Consider the following 7,808-nt stretch of genomic DNA (forward strand, 5'->3'; position numbering starts at 1 on the left):
GCCTGGCCTGCCACTTGGCTCCCTGATCCCTCGTGTGGGACTGGTCTGCTCTCTCCTGCCGCGCCCTGACGTGCCCCCAGGCCCCTCGCAAGCTGCCGGTGATGAGGCTCCTGCCAACACTCCAGCCCCAGCCCCTTGAGCCTGGAGCGCACCCCGCCCCCATCTCTTCCGTCTCCAGGCGCACAGTCTAATCTGAAGTAACGGGACTTAGGGTGTGGAGAAAAGCCCTTGGCTTTAGAAGCTTGTAAACTCTCTGCTGTGTTGCCCCACCCTCACGTCTGGGGCAGGACAAGCTGTGCCTTTGGTTGGTGGGCAGAGAGGCAGCCATTTAGGAAGGAGAGAAAATGAAGGAGAATGACCCAGGGACAGCCCGCAGAGGGCTGCCCAGATCACGGCTCTCCTCCCCTGTCAAATCCTAGCAGTGTCCTGTGAATGTTTCCCGATGCACGGAAGCCGGTCATCCACTCCAGCCCCCAAACCACAGAAGGTTAGGGTTGTAAGAGGAGCGATCTAAGTTTCAGAGAGCGTGGATGACAAGCCACCTTCGGAACAGCTCGTGTCTCTTCGTCTTCTCTTTAGTGATGATAATTGAGAATTAGGTACAGCTCACAATTACAGAGCGCTCGGAGCTACTGTTCCAAGTACTTTAGATATATGAACTTATTTAAGCCTCAAAACAATGCTACAAAGTAGGTCCTATTACAATTCAGTTTATTGTAAAGAAACGGAGGCATCAGGTGGTTAAGTAGTCGGTCCAAGGATATGCAGCTGAGGTTCAACCTGGCGACTTAGCCCCTGAGCCGCCCTGCACTATCGCCTGTGATCCATTTACCGCTCAGTCACTCACATAAGAGAGATGCTTTCTATCTCATCTCAGGCAGGAGCAGTCATGTCACGCCAGGGTGCGTTTCGTCCACTGGAAATCTGTTGTCAGACGCTGTTCCCAGGGTGGCCGTGGAAGGGGAGGCACGGGGACCCATTCCAGGCTGTGGTTTTCCTCCCTGTGGTTCTGCGGCAGGAAGGGCAGCTCCTTCCTTTCTTCCCTTGGAAAGCTGGACCACAGCCTTCCATTCTCCGTAGTGGCAGCCTCTGATCCTTCCTGCTGGGAGGGCCCCCTTTCTTGTCCAGACTGTCTCTGTTCAAAAGAACTCATTCAGAAATCCCAGAAGATCTGTAAATCAAGGTGTGCTTGAATGAGAAGTGATTGTTCTGGTTGGTAAACTGGGGGTCGGGAGCCAGGCGTGTATAACCCCGCCCCTTCTCTCCCTGTGCTTCTTGCGTCTGCCGAAGACTCCCATTATCCTCTCTTCCCACAGCAGAGATTTGAGAGGGTGGACCCTGCTCCTGCAGGTGAGGCATACCTGGTCCAGGACCACTGTGGCTGCATGGTTAAATTTGGTGAATTCTGGAGTTCAGTGTTAGGAAGCCCATCGTTACTGCACATCTACGCCATGTTTCCCAGTATCTATTTTAATAACAAAATTGGTATTGTTATCCTCCCTTTTCAGTTGCTTCCAAATGCACACAGGGAAAGGGGTAGCTAAGCATTTCCTTTCCTATCACTAGAGTCAGCCAAATCAGCCCTGAGCTATGGTTTAAAAGAGACACAGGTACATATTCACATATACACGTGAATGAAGAGCTGTCAGTCAGGATTCACCAGTGCTGCAAAGAAGGATGCTTGTGGTGGTCTTCCTTCCTTTCCCTAGGCTGAGTCTGCTGTGCCTGGGAGCTAGACCCTTAGGGGATGGAGAAAGTCTGAGGGTCCTAAAGTAAATTATCTGTTGTCCATGGAGCTGAGTTTTCCCTAATCTAACTTTCTGAGTAGACTGGGATGGAATGCAGAATCAAGCTCAGAGCAGGAGTGACTTGAAAAAGTAAGTGGTGGTGTCAAATCAATACTGGGCTAGACTCAGAAGCAGATACAAGAGTCTGATGAGCCTGGGTTTGGTGATCTCAGACCTCGGCACGCAGCAAACTGCTAACTAGGAAGGTGAACATGTGCATGCCATTTAGACAAGAATTTGCTCACTACACAGACTGCATGCCATAAATAGCATCTCCTCTGTGCCTGTAACGTAGCAGGCATCTCCACATCCACTCTGTCAGTTATTAATCCTGACCAGCGTTTTGAGGGAGCTGGGAAGCAGAGAAGATGAGGTTAAGGGAATTGTACAGAATCAGACAGCAGGAGGTAAGACTTGAACTCAGGTTTATTGACAACAGGGCCCATCTTTTTTCCATTATATGATCTAAGGACACAGAATTCCATTAAGTATGGAAAAATGACATAGTCCCTGTTTCTAAGGAGTTTAAAGTTGAACTGAATACAAATATACACCCATGATTAAAAAGATTAACTATTAGATATGCTTGAAGAGCTAAAGAGCTAAACCATGGACAAAAACTAAATGAAAGCAGAAAAACAACATGAAACATGAGAATAAAGTGAGAATATAAAAAAGTGATACAAATTATATAAAGGAACCAAACAGAAATTCTGGAGCTGACAGCTACCGAAGCTTAAATGAAAAATTCATAGGGGGAGAAAGAAAAAAAAAAAAAAACATATGGAAGATGGTGGAGTAGGAAGACCCTGAGCTTACCTCTTCTCACAAAACTACAACCACATATAGAAAAACTCTCTCTGAGGACAACCTGAAGACTAGCAGAACAGCTCTTTGACAACCAAGGATATAAAAGGAAAAACCACACTGGTAGAAGGGGAAGAGAAGTGACCTAGTTGGGAGCCGCACCCCTGGTGGGTGACCAGAGGAGGAGGTGGCATCGCAAGCCCAGGGATCCTCCTCAAGGAGTAAGGGGTTTGAGCCCCACATTGGGTGCCCCTGCCCCAGGGTCTAGCTCTGGGAAGACAAGCCCCCTTGGCTGGTTTTGAAAACCAGGAGGGCTTACTGGAGGGCTGTAGGAATCAATACTCCACTCTTAAATGCTCACACACAGACTTGCTTGCTCCCAGGAAAATGCAAATCAAAATCACAATGAGATATCACCTCACACCAGTCAGAATGGCTGTTGTCAAAAAGGCAAAGAAATAATAAGGGTTGAGGATGTGGGGAAAATGGAACCCTACTACACTGTTGATGGGAATGTAAACTGGTGTAGCCATATGGAAAACAGTATGGAGATTCCTCAAAAAATTAAAAATAGAACTAGTACATGATCTAGCAATTCTTCTGCGTATTTATCTGAAGAAAACAAAAACACTAATTGGAAAAGATATGCACCACAATGTTCATAGCAGCATTATTCACAATAGCCAAGATATTAAAGCAACCGAAGTGCCCACTGACAGATGAATGGATAAAGAAGGTGTGATCAGCCCTAAAACAAAACACAGATTAGCCATAAAAAAGAATGAAATCTTATCATTTGTGAAAACATGGATGGACTCAGAGGAATTATGCTAAGTGAAATAAATCAGACAAAGACAAATGCTATTAACTTCACTTATATGTGGAATCTAAAAAACAAAACAAATGAACAAATATAACAAAACAGAAACAGACACAGATACAAAGAACAAATTACTGTTTACCACATGGAAGAGAGGTGTGGTGGAGAAATAGGTGAAGAAGATTAAAACCTACAACCTGCCAGTTATAAAATAAATAAATCACAGGGATGTAATGTATAGCACAGGAATATAGTCAATATTTTATAATAACTTTGTGGTGTGTAATCTATGAAAAATGGAATCAATATGTTGTACTCCTGAAACTAGTATAATATTATTAAGTCAACTATAATTCAATAAATTTTAGAAAAGAGAAAAGAGAGATAAAAATTCACTAGGGGGTTCAACAGAAGGTTTAAGCATGCAGAAGAACCAATGCAGAAGGTAAGATGGTTAAAATCATCACATCTGAGGAACAGGAAGTAAAAGGAACAAAGAATAATGGGTTGTGGACACCATCAAGGAGACTGACATAGCTCTATGGGGATCCTAGAAGGAGAAGAGAAAGGAGCGGAAAGATTATTTAAAGAAATAATGGATAAAAACACCTCAAAGTTAAGCAAAGACATAAATCTACAAATACAAAGAGCTCAGCTAACTCCAGGTAGGATAAACTCAGCAACCCATACTGAAACATATTATAATCAAGTTGTTGAAATTTCAGAAAAAAGAGAGAAACTTGAAAGCAGCAAGAGATAAACAACTTATGTACAAAGGATCCTTAATAAGTTTATTACCTAATTTGTCATCAGAAACTTTGAAGGCAGAATGCAGTGGGATGATATATTTAAAGTGCTGAAACAAAACATTCTGCAATTAAAAATTCTGTATCTGGCAAAAATGTTCTCCAGAAATGAGGTGGAAATTAAGATGTTCCTAGATAAGCAAAAACTAAGGGATTTTTTATTATAACTAAAGTTGTTAACGGGGGTTCTTCAGGTTGAAATGAAAGGACATGACAGCAGTTTGAAGCTGTATAAAGAAATAAATATCTCCTGTAAAGTTAAATACATGGAAAAACATAAAAGCCAGTATTATTACAATTTTGATTTGTAACTCCACTTTTTATTTTCTACAACATTTGTAAAGCAAATATATAAAAAAGAATTAGAAATTTATGTTAGGGTAATGTATAAAGATGTAATTTGTGGTGTTGCTAACACAAATTGGGGAGCAGAGCTGTACAGGACTAGAGTTTTAGTATGCACTTGAAGTTAAGCTGGTATCAATTCAAATTAGATTGTTACAACTTTAGGATATTATATGTAATCCCCATAGTACCCATAGAGAAAATATCTATAGAATATACACAAAAAGAAATGAGAAAGGAATCAAAATGTGTCACTACAAAAAATCAACCAAACACAACAGAAAGAAATAATAGAGCAAATGAGGGACAGAAAACAAATGGCAAAAGGTCAGAAGTAAGTCCTTTCTTATTAGTAATTGCTTTAAATGTAAATGGATTAAACTCCTGCATTAAAATGGCACAGAATGGATTAGAAAATGTGATTAACTATAGTCTGTCTATGAGAGACTCATTTTAGATCTAAAGACACAAATAGATTGAAAGCAAAAGAATGGAAAAAATATATTCCATGTAAAGAGTCATCAAGCAAGAGCTGGAATGCTTACACTAATTTCAGAAACAATAGACTTTAAATCAAAAAATCTTACAAGAGACAAAGAAGGACATTGCATATTAACAGGCGCATCAATTTATCAAGAAACCTAACAATTATAAACATATATGCACCAAACATAAGATCCCAAAGTATATGAAGTAAATGTTGACAGAATTGAAGGGAGAAACAGACAGCTCTACAATAATAGAGACTTCAATACCCCGCCTTCAACAATGGATGGAACAACCAGATAGAGATCAATAAGGAAACAGAGGAAGTGAACAACATTGTAAGCCAGTCAGACCTAATAGCCTTTTACAGAACACATCACTCAATAATAGCAGAACACACACTTTCTCAAGTATACATGGAGCATTCTCCAGGATAGATCACATGTTAGGTCACAAAACAAGTCTTAATAATGTGAAAAAACTTAAATCTGACAAAGTATCTTTTCTCATCACAGTGGACTAAAGCTAAAAATGAACAAGAGGAAAGTTGGAAGATTTACAAACATGTAGAAATTAAACAACGCACTTTTAAACATCAACAAGTCAAAACAGAAATCACAGGTAAATTAGAAAATACCTTGAAACACATGAAATAAAAACACAATTTACCAAAACTTCTGGAATACTTCCAAGAGAGTGCTATGAGGGAAATAAATTATAGCTGTAAATGCATCCATTAAAAAAGAACTAAGATTGCAAATCAATAACTTAACTTTATGCCTTAACAAACCAGAAAAAGAGCTATCTAAACCTAAAGAAGGAAGCAATTGATAATTAGAATCCAGATAAATAAAACAGAGCCTAGCAAAACAATAGGAAAATTTAATGAAAACAAGAGTTGTTCCTTTGAAAAGATCAACAAAATTGACAAACTTTTAGCTGGATTGACTAAGAACAAAAGAAAGAAGACTCAAATTATTAAAATTAGGAATGACAGTGTGGCCATTACTACTAAGTTTACAGGAATAAAAATTTAAGGGAAAACTATGAATATTTGTATACCAACTAATTGGATAATCTAGATGAAATGGAAAAATTCCAAGAAACACATAATCTACCAACACTGATTCATGAAGAAATACGAAATATGACTATTAAGGAGAGATTGAATCAGTAATCAAAAGAAAAACACAGCATCAGATGGGTTCCCTGGTAAATTCTACCAAACATTTAAAGAAGAATGATTATCAGTCCTTCTCAAACTCTTCCAAAACCCTGAAGAGGAGGGAACACTTTTTAACTCATTCTATGAGGCCAGTATTACACTGATACCAGAGCCAGACAAAGACAATACAGTAAAAGAAAATTATAGACCAATATCTTTCATGAATATGCTGGAAAAATCCTCAACAAAATACAAGCAATCCAGATTCAGCAGCACATTAACAGAAATACAGCAGAACCAAGTGAGTTTTGTTCCTGGAGTGGAAGACTGTCTCAACACAAGACAATTAATCAACATAATATATCACATTAATAGAATGAAGACATAAAACACATTATCACCTCAGCTGATGCAGAAAACTATTTGACAATACTCAGTACCACTTCATGATAAAAAAGCAATAAACTAAGAATAGAAGGAAACTTCCTCCAGGTGATAAAAGCCATCTATGAAAAACCAACAGCTAACATACTCCATGGTGTATGTAAAGATCAGGAACAAGACATGAATGCCAGCTTTCATCACTTCTATTCAGCATAGTATTGGGACTTAAAGCAATTAGGTAAGAAAAACAAACAAAAGGCATCTGAATTAGAAAGTAAGACATAAAAGTATTTCTGTTTGCAGGTGATATGATTTTCTATATAGAAACCTTCAGATTCCACACACAAAAAACTGTTAGAACTAATAAACACATTAAACAAACAGCAGGGTGCAAAATCAACACACAAAAATCGGTTGCCTTTTTATACACTAACAATGAACTATTTGAAAAGGAAATTAAGAAAATAATTCCATTTACAATAGCATGTAAAGTACATAAAATGCTTAGGAATAAATTTAATCAAGAAAGCAAAAGACTTGTAAACTTTAAAATTATATAAAACGTTGTTGAAAACAATTAAAGAAGACATAAATAGGTAAAGAGACAGCCTGTATTCATGGGCTGGAAGATATAATATCTTTCGGATGACACTACTACCCAAAGTAACCTATACATTTTTTGCAGTTCCTATCAAAATCCCAATGACGTGTTTTGCAGAAGTAGAAAAACCCATCCTAAAATTCATATGGACTCTCAAGAGACCCTGAGTAGCCAAAACAACCTTGAAAAAGAACAACAGATTTGGAGGAACATTTAATGGGGAAAGGACAGTCTTTTCATCAACTGGTGCTGGGAGAACTGGATATCTACAGGCAAAAGAATGAAGTTGGACCTAACACCACATACAAAAATTAACTCAAAATGGAAGAAACACTTAAACATAAGATGTGAATCTATAAAGCTATAAAGTATAGGGGGAAATTTCATGACATTGAATTTGACAATGATTTTTTTTTATATAACAGTAAAGGCACAGATAACAAAAAAAATAGATAAATTGGATTTCATAAATATTAACTTTTGGGCATCAAGGGACACTATCAAGAGAGTGAAAAAGTAACCCATAGAATGGAAGAAAATGTTTGCAAATTGTATATTTGATAAGTGATTAATCTCTAGACTATATATAAAGAGCTCCTGCAACTCA

The sequence above is a fragment of the Camelus dromedarius genome, chromosome 34, assembly GCF_036321535.1.
Source record: "Camelus dromedarius isolate mCamDro1 chromosome 34, mCamDro1.pat, whole genome shotgun sequence".
Taxonomy (NCBI): domain Eukaryota; kingdom Metazoa; phylum Chordata; class Mammalia; order Artiodactyla; family Camelidae; genus Camelus; species Camelus dromedarius.